General features: G+C 39.3%; 1 long non-coding RNA gene across 1 annotated transcript; it reads right to left on the bottom strand.

Annotated features, from left to right (window-relative positions):
- Nucleotides 1–1666: 1666 nt before the first annotated feature.
- LOC113482922 lies at nt 1667–18204 on the bottom strand. The gene is made up of 3 exons (XR_003398934.1): nt 17873–18204; nt 2879–3044; nt 1667–1726 (listed from the first exon to the last, which is right to left on the bottom strand). It is a non-coding gene; the product is annotated as an uncharacterized LOC113482922 (long non-coding RNA).
- Nucleotides 18205–21928: the final 3724 nt, after the last annotated feature.

Below are 21928 nucleotides of genomic sequence, written 5' to 3' on the forward strand. Positions count from 1 at the left end.
TTTATTACTGGTTTTTATTAGGTAGGTGCTAGTGACCTGGATGTGGACATTAAATAGAATTTTGCTGTTGAATTAGGCCAAGATTAGCAAAAATAGATATGCAATATACTAGACTGGCCTGTAAGCCACTTACGCTCTGATTCATTTAGTTTAAACAGTCTATGTAGATTACTATACAGCATGATTATAAAACTATTGAGGCAAATGGCAATAACTGATATTCAAGTGTTTTCTTTTCAAAGAATCACGTTATTCCTTTTGATAGCTTTCACTCATAAACAGGCAGACATCTCAAATGACCCTTGAAAGATTTTCTGGGCTTGGAGAAACATATTTGGACCTAAGGCCACTTGAGAGGATGTCATGAAAAATGAGAACCAGAAAACACATAACAAAGAAATGATCATCATATTTATTTCAGACTCAATTTTTTTTTTTCTTGTGAGAATTCTAGGCAATGCCCTGTTTCTACAGCACTTAAATTAACAAATGTAAGCGCTCTTGCTAATGTCACTGGCACTGTCTACAGGGATAAAGTTAAGCAGATGTATAAATCTTTGCAGGGTATGGGTCTGAAACAGTAACAGCTGCCAAAGGTGATTCAGTTATTGTATGAGGGAGGGTACTGGCTGCTGAGGGTGATGGTTAACACTGGATGAAAGAGGCCAGAATGGCACTTGCTGTACTGTCATGGGTATGAGTTTCGATCAATATGTGCTTGGATGAAAAAAATGTAAATAGAGGTTAGAAAAAAGATGTGGCACATGGCAGCCACAAACGCCATATTTCTTTGTGTACACCCCAAATAAATTAGGATCCAAGATTTGCACTGATATCATTACTAACCTTCAGCACTTCAGAAGGCTAGTATGAAAGTTAAGCCCCTTTTACTGAAAGAAAGGGCTCATGTGCCTTCCAACACAAATCTCTCAAACTTTGAAAAAGTGAAAAGCACTGAGGTTCTTCAGCAGTAATCTGGTTTTGTTTGCTGGGTTCTTTTCTCAAGGGCTAAGTATGAGCATTGCTATCCAAAAGTGAGATTGTCTGTACTTTGTATATGTTTGTATTTCTTTTTTTCTGGTTTGACAGAGTTTTTTGTCCTTTCATCTTGGTTTCATCTGCAGTAGTGCAAAGAAGCTGGTCATCTAAAGCACCAGCACAAATCACTACCTTTCTTTCTCTCTAAAAGAAAATGCAGTTTTGACTGGATTCGACAGAGGTCTAGCTCGTGAAAATGATACTATTGGTATCATTTTTTCTGTTGGAAAGAGGAAAGTTTATTTCATAACAGCAAAGATACTGCACCTGCTGCTTGTTTTGCAGACATAGGTGAGAGGAAGGATGATGTCCACGTCAGTGAGGTTTGCGTGTGGATCTAGAAGCTGCTTCACCCTGCAGTGTAAAACTTGGTATTACACACCTATCCTATGCCACTTGCTGCTCTGGGTTTTCTAGTCACCCCTCTTTTTTATCACTTTGTCTTCCTGGACAGGTCATGCTCCTCTCCAAGGCTTTTGGAGTCCTTTAGTTCTCTAAAGAAGCAAGCTGTTTTCCAAACAATGCTGATCCACAGTATACTGCTGTCATCATCTTCTGACTTACCTTTTGTTCCTCCTCTTTTCAAGAAATGACTCCTTGTGTTTCTTCCTGGAATCTAGCAGCAGTGTTCTCATCCTCTTTTTCAGGACTTGATCAAGCAGTTTTGCTGATGATTTCTTCCAGCCCACTGGAAGGAAGGGGAAGTTCGTATTTATATTTGCCATCTGACTTTTACTCTGTTGGCTCTATTTGTAGGCAAGTAATATTGATAGATCTCTTTGGGTTTTGCTCATCCTTTTGTGGGTAAGGTTTGGTTCACATACTCTGATACGGGTGAATGATCAGAACCAGACATTCACATGCTCAGGTTTCAGGGAACCATGTGCATTCAGTAAATGAGGAAGGTTTGCTTTATTCTCCTGTATAACAATCTCCATAAAGACTGTTTTGTGTTCAGTTTGTGAAGCTCAGAATATATATATGTCTTTCTTTTGTGCTAGAAAAGTACTGTTCTTATGTATGCATTCTCCTAGGATACAGAAACTGAAATTGCAGCAGTTGAATTTAATATAAGGGTTTTCATGAAGTTTTGCACAGATCTTTAACTGGAGACTGCTGAATAATATGTGCTATTGACATTAAAGGCAGAGTGGAAACCCTACATGTTAGCTATCAGTATCCCAATTTCTGGCCATGCAGCAAATGCAAAGAGTGGGAATTTCACTGGACAGAGACGGGTAATAGTGTTAGTTTGCTTGATTTTGGGGAAGTTGTTTGCTTGTTTGTTTTCTCCCAGTCATTATGTAAGGATGAATTGCTGAAAGTTTGGTTAGTGGTTTGCCAATTTTTGTATATAGTCTTTATGTTACAGTAGGTTTTTCCTGTGCTCTCATATGGGAAAATCTGGCTCTGTTTTGATTCACAGGCTTAAAAAGTGTAACTAACTAAATCATAAAAATGAAAAAAATACATTTCATTGTTAACTGATCAAAAACTCCGTCAGATTGTTTCCCATCAATATTGAAGGAAGGCTAAAAAAAAAAAAAAAAAGATTGACATTGCCTGGATTGGCCAGAGGTAAAACCGGGGAAAATGAAAGACAAATGCTTGCTGGCTTTGGAATATTGTCCATCTTGAATAAAGCAGTTGAGTCAAGAATAAGCTGTTAAGTGCCATAGAGCAGGGAAAGCCAGCAGTCTCCCTTCATATTTCATGGTCTTTGTGTAACCTTGAGATACACCCCATCACATCCATTTGGGTAAATCAGTGAATCGCATTCATCCTCCTCCTGACACCTGTCTCTTCATTTCAGTGGTCTTCCTATGCTCCTCCTACTCACCTCTTCCTGAACTGTGAGTTGTCCTGATGGCTCTTAGATTGATTATTGCTCCCATCTGACATTAAAATTGGGCAGCCTCCTCATTAGTCATATTCAAAGCATGAGAGAGATACTGCAATCAATCTCTTGTGCTGAAATGCAGGTTTGTCCCATAGCAGCAAGCAATCTGTAAGGAAATGACAAATAAGGCATACCTAAATGTCATAGGCAGGGTGACCAGTTTAAATTTTAGGACAGCAAAAAGTATAAGGAAAAGTTATAGGTGAAGTAACCCAGGATTTTTTTTGCTTTTTGATTATTTTAAAAAAACTCCTGTTGAGTGGGGTCACACTACAGATTCTAGGTTGAGAAATTCTTCCATATTACTTTACAAAGTGTTATCAGTATACTTTGTTTGTCAAACAGTTGGACAGATTTCCTCTTGACCTATAAAAAAGCAAGTGAACTTGCCAAGAGCCTCTGTTTATAGATAGAAAACATAAAAGACCAAAATGTAAGTTCAGAGATGCAGAGATGGAAAGAGAAGGGAATATATATATATATATATATTTATTTTTTTTTAATTTTTTTTTTTTAAAGGTAGAATGTTACTTCTTGGTTTTGTTTTATTTAACTGTCAGTTTTTAGAGGAGTAAAAAATGAAGTAGGTCTACAAAGCTGTCTGCAATTCACAGATGAAGCAAGTAGAAAGAAGAAACAAAAACATTACTAGAAACAGCTACTGAATGACTACGACTACTATGTTGCTTCATCTTCTTTCCATTTAAAGTTAAGATGATTCTTGGGACCCAAAGAGCCATATTTCATTCCTAGATAATGGCAGTGCCGAAAATAATTTGAGAGTTAGGGTCAAATGATGAATGTGTATACAGATTTGCTTCCCTGAAGATCAGTAGAGCCAGGATGGTTTCCAGAAGCACAGGGCCAGAGACAGCTTTACCAACTACTTGTATCAGTGTCATGAGACAGGCAAAAATGTTAGTTTTAATTTTTCTATTAACTATGAGCTGTGTACATGTAGAATGTTGCACCAGTATTCAGTCCAATTCTGATCTCACTTCCACTTTTCTAATTTAGGGCCCTTCTGAAATAAATGGAGTTGTACTGGCATAAACCCCATTTGAGTTGTGACTCCACGCTGTTACTGGTATAAACCAGGCAAATCAAAATCAGCCAGTGCAATAAAGGATGATTATACCTATCAACTCCTCCTTCCAAACTAGCTGCCTGGTGATTCCAATCAAACGGACTGACGAGTGCTGGCTGTATGTCAACAAGAAGAAAGAGGAGGCCAGAATATGGTGTTCTTTGGAATACTTAGAGACGCCGGGGGATGTTTAACTGTGGGCTTTGAGCCTGGACACCCCAAGCAGCCTCTAAAGCCCTTGTGACTTTTGGGGTTATTTACAAGAATGGTCGAGAACCAATACATAGGACTATGAGATGCACATTTCCAAACGGTTTGGTGGAGCTCAAAGTGTTTTGGGCCAGTTCCAACTGTAATCTAGTCATCAAAACAACAGAAGAGTGTCACTAATATTTCTCTATTTAGATGACCTATGTTCTTTCACTATGCAGAGTAGAGTGTTATCTAAATAACACAATTTAAGATCTGCTGGTTTCTAATAGAATAAGACTTTTTATAGTGTAGGAACATCTGCTTTCAATTTCTATTGTTAGGCATTATTTTAGTCAATGAAAACAAAGTGTGCTTGGGAAGCTGCCTAGAAGACATGTGATTTCAGGGTGTTGCTATTTTCCTTTTTATGAGAAAAGAGCCAGCTTTTTTCTTTTATGTCATGGCTGGATAAAATATGGATGATGGGAATTCTCTCAGACTCCGTTGATATGTGTAGGACAGCACTACACACTTGCTGTCTGAATAGGGGTAGCTATTTCTGTGTCCAACATTGAAGTCTCTTATTTGGTCTGGTTAAAACTCATGTAAGCTACCTAAATTCTGTGAGTCATCTCAAGGTCCAGTAAAAATTGCAGGATGAAAGAATATCAATTTTCTAGATATGTGCATTATGTTTTTTATCAGAATAATTTAGGAGAGAACGAGGCGTTTCCTGGTATAATTAATGCTATTAAGACAGTGGGAAGTTTGAGTTTCATGATATTTTGTGTTAGCTGCACTGTTGATAAGTTGGTGAGGAGGGGGAAAAGAGAACAGGAAAGTGGTTTAAAACAAACAGGAAAACGTGAGAATATCCCTGGCTGTGGAGTACCTTGCATTTATGGGATAGCAGACTTCCTCCCTTTTCCTTCTCTGATCCCTTCTCCCCTTAGCCAGTGTTAAACTTCAAGAATTACATGACATCATTTTGTTGCCTACGTGATTTCTTGATTACATCGGTTGAGGTTTCCTGTGTTCTCAGCTTGGTGTCATGTTTAGTAGTGGTGGTGGAACCTCAAAAGATTCAGATTGCAGATGTAGATCAGATAAGCCATGAAGTTATCTATTTGAATTAAACCTCATGGGTCTGTAGTCTGGTCCTTCCTGCTCCTGGTTATGTTGAAAATACCTCAGAGTCTCTGTTTTGATATTTCTGTCCAGAATTTCAGGCACTTTAGGAGGTTTAACACTTGCTGGTCTTTTAGATTGATAAACTTACAAGCAAGGTCTTGTTATTTTTTCTTTATTCTGAATGTGACTAAAGATTTTTTCAAAGAATTGATGCCCTGTTCTGCTATATGACCCTTGTTTCAGGATTTCTAAAACACATTTATAAATACCAGTGAAACAGACTGTGCCATTTCTCTGAGCTAGCTAAGTTTATGAAGTCACTGTACCATTAGTATTTATTGTAACAGAGAACCAGCACCCCTTATGTTCAGTATAGAGCAAGAAACTGAGGTACAGGTGAGTTACTGACTGAGCCAAGAAAAGAATCCAGATTTTTCCAGCTTTGTGTCAGCAGCAAGACTAACTTTCTTCCAGGGCCCCAATGTTTGCGTGTGCCAGCTGTTCCCATTACAGGCCAGATGTGGTGTAGCATGAGCCAGATGTAGCCTTCTCACATCCCAATAGAGTTAGCCCTTATAGAAGTCAAAAAACTCTGACTAGGTCAGCATCACATCTAAAAAAACAGACCAGTTTCAAACACCTTGGAGAATCCCAGACTCTTCTGAAACTCTCTGATGACACAGCACCATCAATGGGCAGGACCTGCCCAGCAGCTGAGGGCCCAACAGCCCATTTGGTGGTTGTTCTAACCAATGTACTGCAGATGTGATTCTTACTCATATCAATGTTGCATTTCTGTGTGCTTACTGGTCCTGCTCCCTTGCAGCTTTGCCTTTGAATGGAGTCAAACTCTCCAGCTGAAAACAAGACATACTTTTTCCCTGTATATTTATCTTGCATGTGTTTGCTTTTAATGAACATATTTCTTTACATTACACAGTTTATTATATTTGGGTGTTTGGGGTTTTTCATTTTCTGTTGCTGCTTATGCACAAAATAACAGGCTAATTCTTTCCAGATATTGCTCTGCTGACTCCTGACAGCATGTTTACAATGCCCTGAAAGATGATACAGAGGAATCCCTCTGTCCTATACAACAGCTGTGTATGTGTCTGATTGCTGAATGTGTGGTGAAAAGGCAGTCAATGTGGTGTAAACCCATTACCCCTCTCGCAGGGCAAGCAGGAGGGCTGGATCTCATGGCAGTGTTGGGTGAGCTGAGAGACATGGGCTGCTCATTTCCTAGTCCAGTCACCACATTCTCAAACGACATGTTTTTTTTGGCAGTCTACCTCAAGGACAGGCAATTCTTTTCTTGAAACATTAGCCAAGGGGAGGAGCTGTGTGCTTTTTCCTTTCCAAATAGCACCAAAGTGTTCTCCTGATTATACCCCACTCTGCTTTCAAGATTCATGGCTGGCAGAAGCTGTGCAGAAGAGGAGGCTCTGATCTTTGCTGCCTACCTCACTGTGTCTGGCTGACACCTTAACGAAGTGGATAAAAACTCGCAGGGCAGAGGACCCTGGCCTTAGCAGACATGAATTCAGGTCCCAACTTCACTTTTGGGCTTAGACCTCTCTCTGACACTGCACTGCACAACGTACATGGAATGGTAGCCTGAAAAAGAAAATTTTAAATCAACATTTCTTCACCTGTTGGCTCCTAATTGCTGTTCATGTAGTGCTGTGAAGATCTTATGGGGAGAGGAGTGCTGACTGAACCTCCTGGCCAGAGCAAGGAACCACAAGTCAGTATTTCTAGGATTTATTCCTGGCTCTTGCACAGAGACAGTCCCTCCTAGTATTTCAACTGCCAGTGGTTCAGTTCCTGCTCTGTAATATTCATCCTCATAACATTTCACTCTTTCTTCTTAGAGAATTGTGGGATGTTTGATTGAGTAAAAATCTGTGAGGAGTGAAGAGACCTGATAAAGGATGTAACAAAAGTCCTGAACATTACAAAAACCATGTTAGAATGATCCAATCTGTTCTGGAGTTAGCAGTGGGTCATTTGTGCTCATATGGTTTGCCTACAAAGTCAGATCATAACTGAAGGTAATTTATTGTTCTGTACATCCTTTTGATGCACTCCATTATGAAGGTTGTAGTGTAAAACCATATCCTTCTAAAAGAGAAATTGCAACAGATTTGATGGAGAAAAAGGTACATCTGGTATAGCCATGCCTTTTACAAAGAGTTCAGGCTTTTACATCCCAGAGTGGGAGAAAAAAATGTTACTGTGATATAGGAAATGCTTAATGAACTGCAATTTTCTTTTTCTTTAGGTTTTCAAATGCTTTAGCAGTTCTGTGTCTGGATTTCTCATCAGATCTTAAGAATACCTTAGATAATTCTTAATAGCACTTGCCAAGATAAACAATGCAGACTAGCTGGTGTGTGTTTGTAGGGGGTTGGTGCTTTGTTACATATTTTTATGTGTGTGTGTGTGTGTGTGTGTATATATATATATATATATTATATATATATGGGTTAAGGGTTAAAGTTGGACAGCTGTGGCTGCTGCCTAATTGACCTCTTCTGTCTCTCTCTTTTATGTACAAGTGCTTGATAACTAAATTTACAAAATGCTATGTCTCCATTCTGATACCAATCTGGAATGCAACAGATGAAAAAATTTGCTGCCTCTGAGTTGGTCAGCCTGCACGGTGTGTTGTATCCTTTGCCATGCACGGAACACAGGGAGTTTCTTGCTCTGTAGTACTGTAACTCATTGTTTCACTTTCCACGACCAGAGTTTCTACTATCCCCCTGAATATGGGTTAGATGCATTTAAAAAAGAAGTTGTGTTTGCCTCTTGTATCCTCCAATCCAAGTTTTTTTCAGAAAGCCATTATTTTACCATGGGCAACAATTTGTAACACTTCTGTACAGGTGATAATTTTTTTGCTCCATTCTGCTCTTCTGGGGTGACAGATTTTTTCTCCCCTTCTCCCTCTCAATTTAGCAGGAGAAGGGGCACTCTAAACATCTGTGTTTTTGCCACTACGAAATAATACAATTAAAATGATCTCATTAAACAATGAAAGTACAGTAAAAATACAGGAAGATAAAACTTGTTTTCAAAATATTAACAGAAAATAAATAGAACTCTGCAGAGGAAGAATGTAGATGTTTTCTGGTTTGGGCCAGGTGTCATACTGAGTCATGGAAAACTTGGACTTCTTGGACTTCCACTCAACTATGGCTTGTGTTGTGATAGCAAAGAATAGTTTCTTTGCATGGAGGAAAGCCTGCTGGTTTCATTGCTTTTAATATTTTTAAAATAATTTATTATCTCTGTAGTATCTGCAGTCTGATGGCTTCAAAGTGCTCTACAGATGTGGAACTAAATTCCTTGGGGCAGGAAGAGTCCTGTTGTATTTATTTATAAAGTGTCTGACACAGGAATAGATGTTAGTTCTGCTGTATGGATTCCATCATAATATGAGTAAGAAGCAGGTATATTTTCTTGGTGAACATGAACGGGAAACCCTTGAGGAGATTTCTTCCTTTGTGGGGAACATGGCCACAGCTGAATGGTTATCTTCCTGTAGGCAAAAGTATCTCAGGGATGACATGCTTATTTTGTCTGGTTTGGAAGAGAAAGGACCATAACCTGCTGTGAAGTAACTGAAGTTCCATACTGTTGTGTCAGAAAAGAAAGATGTGTCTAAAATATCAGAAAGTCTTAGTTTTATTTCAAAGCTTGATTTAGGTCCAAACTAGTTCTCACGTTTCATATAAATGAGAAGTCCCCTAGATCCTACAGGCTTTTAATATTTTCTTTTTTTTTTTAATGCCATTCACATTTATGTTTCATTAACACTTTTATTCAGGAATTTAGTTTCCAGAATCATGAGCACGAGTGAGCCTCTGGCTGAGGACAAAGATCTTAGGAGTTTAGGGATAATTCTGCTGGGAAGCGTCAGTTTGGAGGAGAGACGTTTCAAACCCAAGGTATTTCTAAAAACCCACACTGACTCATTAGATGACCCATTTTCTGATTAAAAAACCAACATCTGACAAATTCTGGAGCAGTTCTATGTGTTATCCATCTCTTAAACATCAGTAAACTGAGGAAACTCTTCTTCAAATTATGCAAGTTTCTAAAATTATGCGAAGCAGTGCCAAAGCCCTGACTCCCAATCCTTAGGAATCGATTGTATTGCCTTCCTCTTGCACTGGTCCCCTTTGGACCCAAGCAGCTTGCCAGTATTTTGGGTTCTTACAGATTTTTCTCATTAGAAAGAAAAAATCATTAGAGCCAGACATTTTTTTTTAAACTCAATTCACTTGTTTATAAAAAATGTATTCAAAGTAACAGTTCTGTATACAAGAGGATTCAAACTTCCAGGAGGTTTTTCTCTTTAGTTTCCAACTTCTTTTTAGGCAGCACCTTTCCATGCTTCTCTCTGTCATGGCACAACTTACAGGGTCTCCATCCACCACCATCTTTCTTATGAATATTCTTTCTTCATATAAGTCAATTAAGAAATGTAATGCTCTGACTTGGTGCTAAAAATCAAGTTAAAAGTAAAAATTTCCATTTATGATGGCAAATAAATGATTATGGGAAGCCAGATGCAGCTACTGCCCTTAGCTGTTTTGCAGGCTCTTCTGTTGAAACTGCTGTCCCTGTAACTGAAAACGACCAAATAGGATACGTATCCACTTCTGAGTTAGGAGAAATGTTTTATAGTTCACTACAGTAGCATAAATGGAAATCACCAACAGACTGTATGTTTGTATGGCACTGTAAACTGCTGTGAGTCATTCAGTCTCAGAGTCTGCCGCTCTCTTCTCCTGGGGGAACCTGAATTCCAGTTCTGTAAAAGCTTTGTGAAGGTCTTCATTTTGACTTTTGGTTGTTTCTAGAATCAACTCTATCTTATATTGTCTTCACGTGTTTTAGCTGATATTGTATAAAGTCCCTTTTTTTTTTTTTTTTTTTTCTTTCCGTATGATTGTAGAATCAAACCATCTCTTAAAGGTTTCCTAATTTTGCTTTGCTCCAAAGTTTTGTCTCATTTTGCAGGATTCTCTCTAATCCAAAAGCAATTTTATTTACTGGCCTAAGCAAGGGAGCTTTATGTGAGTATGCCTTCTTTTAGCCTGTATTTCAACTGCATCTTGGATCGCTTTGTGCATATCAACTTGACTTAGCAAAGCAGTAAAGCTTTACCAGGTAGTAGTGCAAGTGTCATAAAAATCAGCACTTGGATAGAGAAGGAAACTTCTTTCACAAGCCCATTGTGAGAAAGACTTCCAACTGGTGCTCCAGAAGTTTTCTCCTCCGCTTTCCTCTATTTGGCCAGTTGGCATGGACATGTTGGTTGGACAGTCGGTGGTGGTGGGGACCAGCTAACACATAAATTGCTCTTTGCCTGGGCTATGTGGGAATGAGGGTAGGATTAGGGTGTTTGTAAGGGGGATGGTTATGTGGAGGAAGGGATGAAAGGACTTAAGTCACAGATCAGTTGGAAGCTAGGCTTCATTCATTGTTTTGCTCACAAAACTGATTTGTTTCAGGTCTGCATTATGGGGCTTCAAGATAATCCAAGTCTCTGAGTTTCTCCGTATCTGTTCCAAATCTCCACACACAAGGTTTTCTGAGCTCTGTCAAATATGCCCTACTATGTGTTTTCACAGCCGTGGAGGCCAGAATTAATAAAGTCTGGTTTTCCTCTAGTTTGTGTTTATTGATTGATTCTGGATTCTAAAAAGATGAATGCTCAGAATGAAGTATTTCCCAAGACTAGGTCAGTTTTTATCAATGAGATGCTAGAAGGGCTTTTCCTTCTTTCCAGCTGTAGATTTCTATCAACTGTTCTGCAGTTTAATTTCTGTTCAACCTGGCTTGAATCCACAGGTTTAAGAGGGAGGCTGGCAGGCAATGTGATTGCCTGGGAAATCAAGCTGAAAATGAAAGAGTATACGGATCTAATTCATTCAGTGTTGGTTTAAAGAGTTAGCCAGCTGAGCCCTCAGAGTAAGGCTGATCCTCCCCAATATCTTATCAGGTTCTGACTGCTGTGGTTGGGAGTTTTATGACTTGCTACTACCTTATAAACCTTTGGAATTAGAGGAGTTTCTTCAACAAATACACAATGCCTTTCTAGCTTCAGGTCTAATGAAGAATTGTTTTGCAGTTGTCACATCCTCTCAATTCCTTGTTCAATAAATTTCAGGTATTTGGGTAGACTATATGAGGCAAACACACTGATTGCTGCACCTCAGGGAAGGCCCAAACAGGTCAGTCATTGTTTATCTTGGGAGCCTTCTTCAGCTACAGTTGTCTAGATGCTCTTTGTTTTAACGGCACATTTCTTTGAAGTGGAAACAGGGTAAACTGGAAAAATTCCTCTATGGTCTTGGATAAACGTTGTTTAAGATACCATTTACCCCATTCTGTGCTGTATTGTTACTGGCCTGAATACCTAGAACAAAGGAGGCTGTAAAACAACTCCTCAACTAATTGAGCAGGAAAAGGTAAAACAGTGACCTCGATAAGAAACAAGCACAATAAGCATAATAAAGTCCTGAAGAGGGACTCCATAGTCTCCCTGGTATCTGTCTCCCATGGAGACTAATTAAGTTTTACTGTGGATTCTCTTTTTTAGCATACCTGTTTAATATCTGCATTTGATCTGAGTGTTGTACTCTGTTCTTGTATAAGCGTAGAAGACCAACAAATATTATGGAGGACAGGTTAGCACTGGTAAAAGGTTTGTTGCCATATGACTGTTTACAGGAGATGGTTAGCACTGTATTCTGATCCTGAAACTAGTAATAACTTGAATGTGATACACGTTGTGATTTTTTTTCTTAAGTCTTTTGATTAAACATGTAGGAACAGGCAAGTTATATGCCCTGTATGTTACATGCAGGGCAATTTGTTTTAATGTAGTTCTATGTTAATCAACATCTGTATAATAAGTCAAATATTACTTTGGACTATTTGTTTCCATTCTCCTCTTCTAAATACTGTCAGAGGAACTGCTTTCCTCAACCCCCAACTGCAGACTGAACCAGAGGAATTTGTAATTTGTTCACTGAGTAGGCTGAGAGCTGGCAACAAGGTTACAGTGAAAGAAATCCATGGTAATTTAAGAAAAGGAGGTGGGAAGAGGTGGGAAGAGAAAGAAGAGGACCCATCCTGTCATTCAGATGCAAGTGGTGTGAACGCTGCAATTACACAATCTCAGGACAGACCTTCAAATTGTAAAGCCTTAGAGGTGCAACACTGCTCTCTCCTGTCTTCCTTCCCCCCTCAATAAAGCACTGGCAGTCAGTAAAGAGTTGGTTAGTTATTATTATCTGGATGTAATTAGTGATGAGAGGCAATAAAAAAGTCACCTTTCCTTAAAAGGAAGAAAGGAGCAAAGCTGGAAAGAAAGGGAAAAATGAAAGGCGGGAGTGTTATCCAGTATTAGTGTAGTAAAAAACATATATCCTTGTCAGAACCCAATTATCAGCCTTGCCTGACTTCCCTGGAGATTTAACTGTTGGGTCTCTTCCAGAACTCAGCTATGATCTCAGATGCTTTGCATTTTGAGATTCAAATGTAAGGAAGTTAGCAAGTAATATATGGATTTTCAAATTAAAGATCAAGGAGTAGTCTGATTTAGAATAGCAGGACTTCATGGCTGTAATCCTTGGATTAAATGCTGGTTTTCTCTAAACATATAACTAGACATTGTGTTTCTCAGGGAAAAAAATAATGTCCATCAAAATAATCTTGAAGCCTGGGGAGAAGGGATGATAGCTGCATAGTTATCTGGAAAGGGTTTTTAAGTAAATCTCTTGGTGTTCGGATTAAACTGGACGATATCCTTATGTGTTTGAATGATAGCTGTTGGGATTACAGCCACATAATTGTCAATCCCATCTGGCAAGCTCCTCCCTTCCCAGTATGAGGATGAAATAACTACAAGACTTAAGAAGTAATAATGTTTGCATTATCTTCATTTTTTAGGTGTTAAAGAAGTTATTGGGGGAACTATACTGAGGTGTTGGAATATACAAAATTATTCGTACGTAAATGAAATGCAAGACTTTTCAGGAACTAAACAGAAGGTTCTTCAAGGAAAACGCAAAATCAGACAAAATCATGATGTATGGCAAGATTGCTGCCTGTGTAACTTGTATTAGGACACATGCCTGGCCTAGAAAATGGATACTTGAGCCTCAGCACATTCATTGGGTGATGATATAGAGCGTGTACCTGTTGCTTTGCGTTGTTGTTGCTCTTTCTTACTACTGGAGGCTGTGTCCCAGGTTCAGCCTATGTAGCAAAAGATGCTCAAGCCCATTGCCCAGGTCAGTCCTGCATAGTCTTTACAACAGATCCGCTTTCTTAATTTCAACAAGTTGTTGTTCTGGTTGCCACTTGATATGAAGCTTTTCCACAGCATTGTTGGTGGTTGGATCAGGTTGTTCATGAGCTCAATGTTATTGTGAAAGGCTGATTGTATTAATTTTAAAAAATGAACTGAAAATAACATCTTACAAAAGTCATCGTGCATTTCTTTGTCAATGATCCTTTGTTGGTTTCAGCCTCTTTCTTTTTGTAAGGATTTGTTCCTAGGCTGCCAGGCCTGAATGGAGAATAGGAAGTCACTCCAGCTGTTTTCCTCGTGTTGGCACTCTCTGCTGAACAGGAATTGCTGAGCAAAGAACATAATTTCCCTAGAAAGGTTTACTGGGGTAGCACAAAGGCAGTCTGGATCTTTTTTTTAATGAAAAGTTCCTGCCAAATACTATCATCAAGGGTTGGGGAAGGAGGGAGGGATGGAAGGAGGGAAAGAAATACATGAAGTCTGGAGTCTGCCTTGAACAGCAAGAAACCTGCCTGGGAACGCAAAAGAGCAGTGTTTTTCTCTGCTGAACTCTTGCTTTTTTAACATATAAGCACTTCTCCAGAAAAGAGGTCTGGGACGTACTTTTTTCCCTTCCCTCTTCTGTGAATCTTGATTCTGACTATTGCTTCTCCAACAAAGTTGGAGGGATTGTGAAACTTTGCACTTGGTTTTGGACTAGCTAGTGGAACAAAAAATAAGCAGAATTCTTTCTCTTAAGTGGGTGCCAAATTATCAACTGAGACATCACGCCATGTTAGGGTGATAAATGCACGTCTGGTCGTGGTTTGCAGTAAGCTTAAATTCTCTACTTTTTCCCTTTTTCTAAAAAAAGAAAGATAATAAGCCTATGACTCCTTTGCTTTCTTTTTGCTTTGCTAAGGAAAGGTTAAGGAAACAAGCCATAAAGAATAATTGACACATATTTGGGGGAAGAGGAAGGTACAGAGTCATTTCACTTCTTGCAACCCACTTCTTATGGGTTTAATCCAGGATAAATCTGTAATGACTGAAACATACTGCCACCTGATGCTGTCTGCTGCTGGGTGGGAAATACATTGGGTGGTTTATTACAGTCCTCAGTGCACTGGTCACCACTTTATAAACTCCCTTATTGTATTTGACACTTTCTGGTATTCCTACTGGCAGTATTACTAAAGAATTGCCTTGCAGCGTGAATAGTCCTCTCTAGCAAGGCAGTTTCAGGCAAGAAAATATTTGTGGTTGGAAGATTGTATGTTTTAGCTCATTCTTTGAGGATGCTGCAAAATCCCTGTAATGCGGAAGGCAGCTATGACTATATCAAGATTGACAAATTGCATGTGTAGTGCTCCTAACAGTTCAGTTGTGGACAAGTATGGAATAACTTCTTATAGGAAAAGTTCCTTTATGGATCCTATCAGAGTTCAGCTTATAACCCAGAGAGAAAGAATTTAATATTCCTTTGGTGTTTTTTAATATAACTGCATAATTATTAGTTATCTGATCTAAGTTCTGATTTCCAATCCAGTTCACTCCCTGAGCACAGTAACATATTGCACAATTAATTTGCTGTTTATAATATTCCCTTGAAAAGAGTATCTTCCATCCTGTTTATTGGTGTGTTTCCAACTGATCTCTGGAGAACAAAACAGTTGGCTTCTGCTCAAACTTTTGTGTTACAATGTTCAACCTTGGCCAGTTTTGAAGTTCTTACTTGGTTTGTACTGAGGAGAAAGTATGTTTGACATCAGCTAGATCTTTGCCTATGTAAAAAGTTCAAAATACACCTTTAGTAATGTCATCCCGATACAATGGATAGGGTCTGCATTTGCCAAGTAGTGCTTCATTGCTAGTAACAGGCACGTTCAGAATAGCACAAAACTGATCTACAGTCTGGCTTGCTCATTGGTAGGTTTTCTTAACTTTTCACTAATACAGCTGGGATTTTGTGTTCATGTATTAATTATTAAGAAAGCATATATAAGCTAAAGGACAATTCTTGTCTAAGCTTGTGGAGATCTCAGAAGTGGACTGGATGTGAAGCTTCTTATACCTAAAACATCCATGTACTGTGTTCAATCCTCACTGTGGCTGGTACTTTGAAAATACCTAAGCCAAATATCTTGTTAATATACCCATCACAAAACACTCTAAATGATTGATTGGTTGGTTTGTTTGTAATTTTGCTTGAGGCAGACAATAGGACCTCTCCAAGTAGAACATGGAATCACTTGTTCTTGTTAGATCTTGTTACTGTCATGTTGCTGTTCCATTCCTGCTTTTATATAGACAAATTTTTTCTAATCTAATTTTCTAGACCTGGATTTTCTCTAAAATTTTCCACTCTGCTGGTATCTGAATACAGGAGGATTTGCCCTTTCACAGAGTTTTGTTTATGTTTTTATTTTGCTTTTTTGGACTTTGTCAAATTCTTAAGTAAAGATCATCTGGAAGAGAATTGGGGGAACTGTCAAAACACAGGCCATTTCCTGTCATTGTCTAGAGTCTCAAGCATTGTGGACTTCCATCTCCTTCCTGTCTTTTGTTTCTGGGTTGGTAATGTTGTCTTTGAATAAGTTCAAATAAAAATAGATGTAATAGAGCTGGAAATAGTAACTAGTATCCTTAAATAAATGTCTTTGCTGTCTGAGCACAATGCACCAGGAATAATAACAAAACAACGTAATCCCAGAGGGTACTGAAGTGTTTACAGCCTGTGGCTCTAATCCTGTCACCTTTCTCTTGCCAGTGAAGTCACTAGCAGCACTTTTTCAAGGAAGTGATATAGGGACTGCGGCAGCAGCCAAGTAGCAAAAGCACAATTAGCAAGAGGGATTTCTCTTTAGCTGAGGATGCTGGGGCATATTGCTTCCAAAAGTTCACAGAATTTCTAATAGGTAGTGATCTAAATTTGTTCAAGTGGGATGTACTCTGTCAATCTACATCAGAGTGGCATCAGTCAGCATGACTGTTGGATATTGGATTATGTGGATTCATCATATAATCTATTTTTGCATTGTAATAATGCCTAAAGTTCACAGCTAGAATTTACATCATCTCATCCTGGAACATCTGCAAGTGGGTAGAAGTCTGCCTCAAAGAATGTACTGAAATGCAGAACATGAGCAGTGTGAACAATGGGAATGATGTAGGGCAAAGTATGAAGGTAAATACTGGTGAGAGCAAATATTTACAGATCACCAGTGTTAGGTATCAGTTGCAGGCTGTAAATCATTTAAACTTTTGTTAGTAAAGGAAATATTCCTTGTGTCTCACAGGATCTTTATGTCACTGTTGTGAACTGCAGATGCCTTTCTGGCATAAGAATAAAGGTGCATCTCAAAGCTGGGTTTCTCAGTTTGAAATGCTTACCAAGTGTATATTGGTAGCATAAAAGAACAAGCCTAGCAGTGAACTTTACCATTGGGAGCTTCTAGAAAGCATTGATCTGTGAGAAACAGCATCAACAGAGGTGAGAAGCTTCTAAGAGATGAAGAGTCAGAAGAGACATCAAGTTCTGAGAGAGCTTAAAAGTGAATATTAAATAACTGTATGAGAAAGAAAGTCTTAATGCTGCATTTTGACTAATCTGGAGGGTGGGAATATGGGCTTTGGAAAGCTCAGAGTTGCAATAGGTGGAAGACAAGAGTCTTAACAGCATAAAGAGAAAAATGTTGGAGCCAACATGCTGGTAAAAGCATTGTTTGCTTTCCCTTGAAAAATAGGACACTTCCAGAAACATGTTTAGTAGTACCCATTTTCTTAATCTAGAGGTGCTCTGGTCAAGGAAGTCTCATCACTGTACTTACATATGCAGTGTAAAGAGGGAGAAGTAGATGTGCTGTCTAGGTTACTGGTTTAGGCCACTGCAATAGCGGTACTTACTCTAGTGTCAGAGAAAGCAGAAATTTAAGTGAGCTAGGAAGGGGGCTTGGGTGCATGTAACCATGCCATGGGTTAGATGCACTGCATCTACTCAACATGCCTGAGCATCTTCCTTACCTGTGTAAGGATTTTAGTCAATTGTTGTGATTCACAAGAGAGAGAGAAACACAATGGACATTAATAGTAAATGTATTGCTATCTGCCTTTCAAAACTGCCTTCCTGTTGTTTTCAAACAAGTATGACATTTGTTCTTCAGGAATCTGTTTCGGAGATTTTGGAGAAGACGAAATAGAAGCTCACCTGAGCAACACGTTGCCGAAACCGAGACACAGGTGCAGCCTGCAGAAGATGCAGAGAGTGTGCAGGAGGCAAGTCACTGGTGTATAGACGGTTATAGCTGACTATGGGATATTTTAGAGATGGTGTAAAAACAAACAAACAGAAAAACAACTCAAAACCCCCAAAACCCCAGCCTCCCCAAACCTGGATTTTATTGCACTGCACTTGAAAGATACCCTTTCTAATTTAGAGATTTCTGTGTTCAAGGCTGTGGTAGTTAGTAAAGCCCTGAAATTTTAATTGTTCAAGTGGTAGGTATAATGAAAACACATGACATGGTTACAGAGGGACGTGTATATCTCTCTCTCTATATATATATATATAGATTTTTTTTTTTTTCCTAATGTTAATGGTTACATATTTGTTTGCAATTCTCCTGTTCATTGCTCCTCCCTGAAAATCTAAACAGAGCTCAAAAGCAAGCTATGGAGGAGGCGTCTGATTTAATGGTGCCTACTTGGCTCTGTAGCAGGGCTCTAAGAGGGCAATAAAATCCTTGTAGGATTTGGTGAAATCAGACAGAACAAATGTAGCATTAAACGAAAGAAGTAACCCATAGATAAGCCGAATTCTTGCTTCCCTTCAGCTATTTGCCTTTTAACTGAACGAAGAGAAGAAAAAAGATGACAGCTATGTCTTACTGTTGTTACTTGAGCACTGGGGAAAAGTTAGGGTCCCAAGCCAACTGGAAAATGAGGCTCTTTCTCATGTCTTCGCTCTCAGCTGAATTGAAGCCTATGTTCTGTTTTCTGTTACCCTAGTGGGAATCCTTTGTTGGCTTAGACTAACAGCACTGCGATCTGAGAGCAGAGAACTGCAGCGAGTGCCCATCTTACCTGAGCGCTTGAAAGAATTGGTCTTAGATCTGATTGAGAAATCTGTCCGTGGTGTTCAAGAGTCTTCAGCATCCAAAAGAGCTCTCTTATATGACTGGCTTCTTGAAATGGGGCCTAGGAATTTCTGAGTGTTTTGAAATATGCCCTGCAAGAAAGGAGGACACAGTTTTCAAGTTTAATATGGGTCACTTAGAATAAAAAAGCAAATAGGATCAACTATGATAGTAATACAAGGATTTATGATTAATTTATCCCTGTTACTTTAACCATCTCTTAAGAGGTTAAGAGTGTTGAGTCTGTGCACAACGTTCGGAAATGCCACACTTTGTTTTGGGGTTCACGGTTCACAAGATTACTTTGTGCAGATTTTCCTCATGCTGTAAGTCTAAGCCATGGAGTTACTTTTGGACATTTTAGTTGTGACCTCTAACATGTATAATGCCATTGGAAACACACGATTACTAGGATTTGTTGTAGGAACAGCATTTAAACTGAAACTCTACATTTACTCTTTCTGGAAACTATGTATGCATGAAATGAATGCGTCAGACTTAAGACATGCCATCTGATGATAACAAAGTCCTTGGGCTTTGAACTTGAACTAGTTAGATATAAATACAGAGCTGCCTGGCAAAAGTCTGTTCAGAGGAAGGGAAGGCCCTGGATAGAGTGGGAAGTACTCCCAGTATCTTAAATAACAGGCACTCCAATATAATTATTAAACCCAGAGTCCTCTGGGGAGTGCTTGGATTAAAGGATACCAGAGTGAAACAGTCTTCTAGGGAAGGAAATATTTCTTTTTTAAGAGGAAAAATGAAAAAGACTCTAGAGTAAAAATTAAGGAGACGAAAATCCTCATAGTCAACAGAGATTTATACTGTTGAAGCAGACAGCAACAGGGCCATAAAAGGCGTATGTGCAGTATACCTGTAACCAAAGCAAACTGAACCAGAGCAGAAGGGAAAAAGAAAGTTACATTTGTAAATGGGAAGTTCTGAGAGCTCATCAACTAATCAAGTAGTTACACTTCTTGTTCTGGAAACTGAAGCTTGCTAGAAGAGAACATGAACTATGGCAAGTAATTTGGGAATGAGGGGGAGGATTGACTACCAACTAGCCAATAATATAAATAACAAATTTGTAAATGTATTGGAAGCAAGAAGCTTCTTATAGACAATCAGCCTGTTTATGGAGATGAGAGAGCAATTAGGGAAAACGAAAATTTTGCTAAATCAACCCAAAATCTGTTTGTGCAAAAAAGAAGGCAATCTTTGGTGACACTTGTATATGAGAGCCACTTGATTCACAAATCAGGAAAGGGTTTTTTTTCCTTAATTCAGCTGATGCGATCAAAATGACCTATTTATATCACAATGTCCATAGGAATTTTCTGCTGTGGCAGAAAACTCTGTGGTTACAGCAGTGATGATACTAAATGGAAGTGTGTGTGTGTGGGGGGGGGTAAAAGATGGGAAAAGATGGGATGTGTGTGCAAAAGATGGGAAAATCAGTCCTTTCCTTGAAAAAGGAAGAAATTGGTGAACTCCATCTCCCTGTCTTCTGCTTTACATGAACACTTGCTTATTCCTCTTTGAAGCAATAGTAAGATAAAGAAGCCCGGTCCCACTGTTTACAAACGGAACGATCTCAACGGCATAGGCAACTTTCACTTTGTTAATATGGCTTTGATTTGACTGAGTTACAAGCCTTAGAAAACCATGGACTCAGCATGCACTTCAGGGTTTTGTTTCTTCCTTCAAAGCTTGTGAAGGGGGCAGCCAAGAGGATTTGCTGCAAACACCTGAGTAGCTATAGAGCATGAAACTAGAGAAAGATACTGCTTTGAAGCAGCAGGGACACATGTGGCTGGAAAAAGAACAGAGGAGCTGGTAAAGCGCTTAAGGCCTAAGAAAAGTTTCTGGGTGTTTTGTGATATCTGCGACTGAGACTTCAGTTCCTAGGACCCGCTGTCTCTGCTCCTCCAGGTTGTTTCCAAAGAACCAAGAGAGGTTTCTGCAGACTGAGAAGGGGGCAGGTATAAGAGCAGACCCTGAGGTACGCTGGCACTACTTACACTCCTCTTGAGTGAAAAGGCTCAGGGGACAGGGCGTAAAACACGCTGTTGTTTCTCCATATAACATTGCAGGCGGTGCAGTTTACCAGTGATGTGACCATGGTATTGCAAGCAGCATTGCTTTGAAGTCTTAACAAATGGCAGGCCAAGGACTTGCTGTTCCTGAAGGAGATATGCCCCCTAGATCTGAGATTATACAAAAGCATGCCATCTCCTCTTGGATTTCACGGTTTGTGAAACAGTGCATGCCTATCTAACTGCAATCACATCTGAAATGAGAGGTCAAGGGAAGGCTGGATCTGCTTCCTTAACTACATCATTTTTTGAATTAGCATTGCTAATTATGCAGCCTTATGAGTCAGTAATTTGGTTTTTTTGTATGGGAGCTCTGTTGCATTTCCTCTGGCATTTTACAATGAAGCTGGTTAATACTTCCAATTACTCAAAGGCATCTATTTAGTTCTAGTGTCAGCGAAGACAGATTATGATGAACTTGGTTATCTGGTTCTTTACTGAGCTGCTACTGCATTGTCACATCTTTCAACGCTTTTCAGAACGAGCGGGGAACATGTTTTTTCCTTTTTTGCACAGGAATAAGGATTGCAAAGGTTGCAGACAGTGGAAGATCAGACATACAGTGTATAATGTAACATTGCTTGTGCTTTGATTAGTTAGTGGCTTGAAATTCAAATTTAATTTTTGATCCCAACAATTTTCCTTACTGGCCGACATGTACTGACAGGGCACTCATTCATCTAAAGAATATAAATCTCGAAGTTAATTTATTTCCAAAAGAGGAACATGGAGGACCTGCCTCCCCTCTGTTACCCTCTACATCAGCACGCAGCATGTAAACGTATTGCCCCTGTGCTGATGGAACAGACTGCATGAGGTAAGTGCCTGTGAGGTGCTTTGTGCTGTAAAGGACCTTTAGTCCTTTACAGAGATTGCAGCACGCTGAATGTTAAGCAGGTCTAAAGCACTCTCTGACAAACTAACCATGTAACTGAGTGGAAAGCAGGAACTCGGGCGTGCACAATGTAAAGGAGTACTACCAGGTGGTTCTCATACAGTAACTGTGGCAAAGAGCTCTCTGCAGCCAAGCTA

This window comes from Athene cunicularia (genome assembly GCF_003259725.1).
Source record: "Athene cunicularia isolate RWA chromosome 8 unlocalized genomic scaffold, athCun1 chr8_part1, whole genome shotgun sequence".
Taxonomy (NCBI): domain Eukaryota; kingdom Metazoa; phylum Chordata; class Aves; order Strigiformes; family Strigidae; genus Athene; species Athene cunicularia.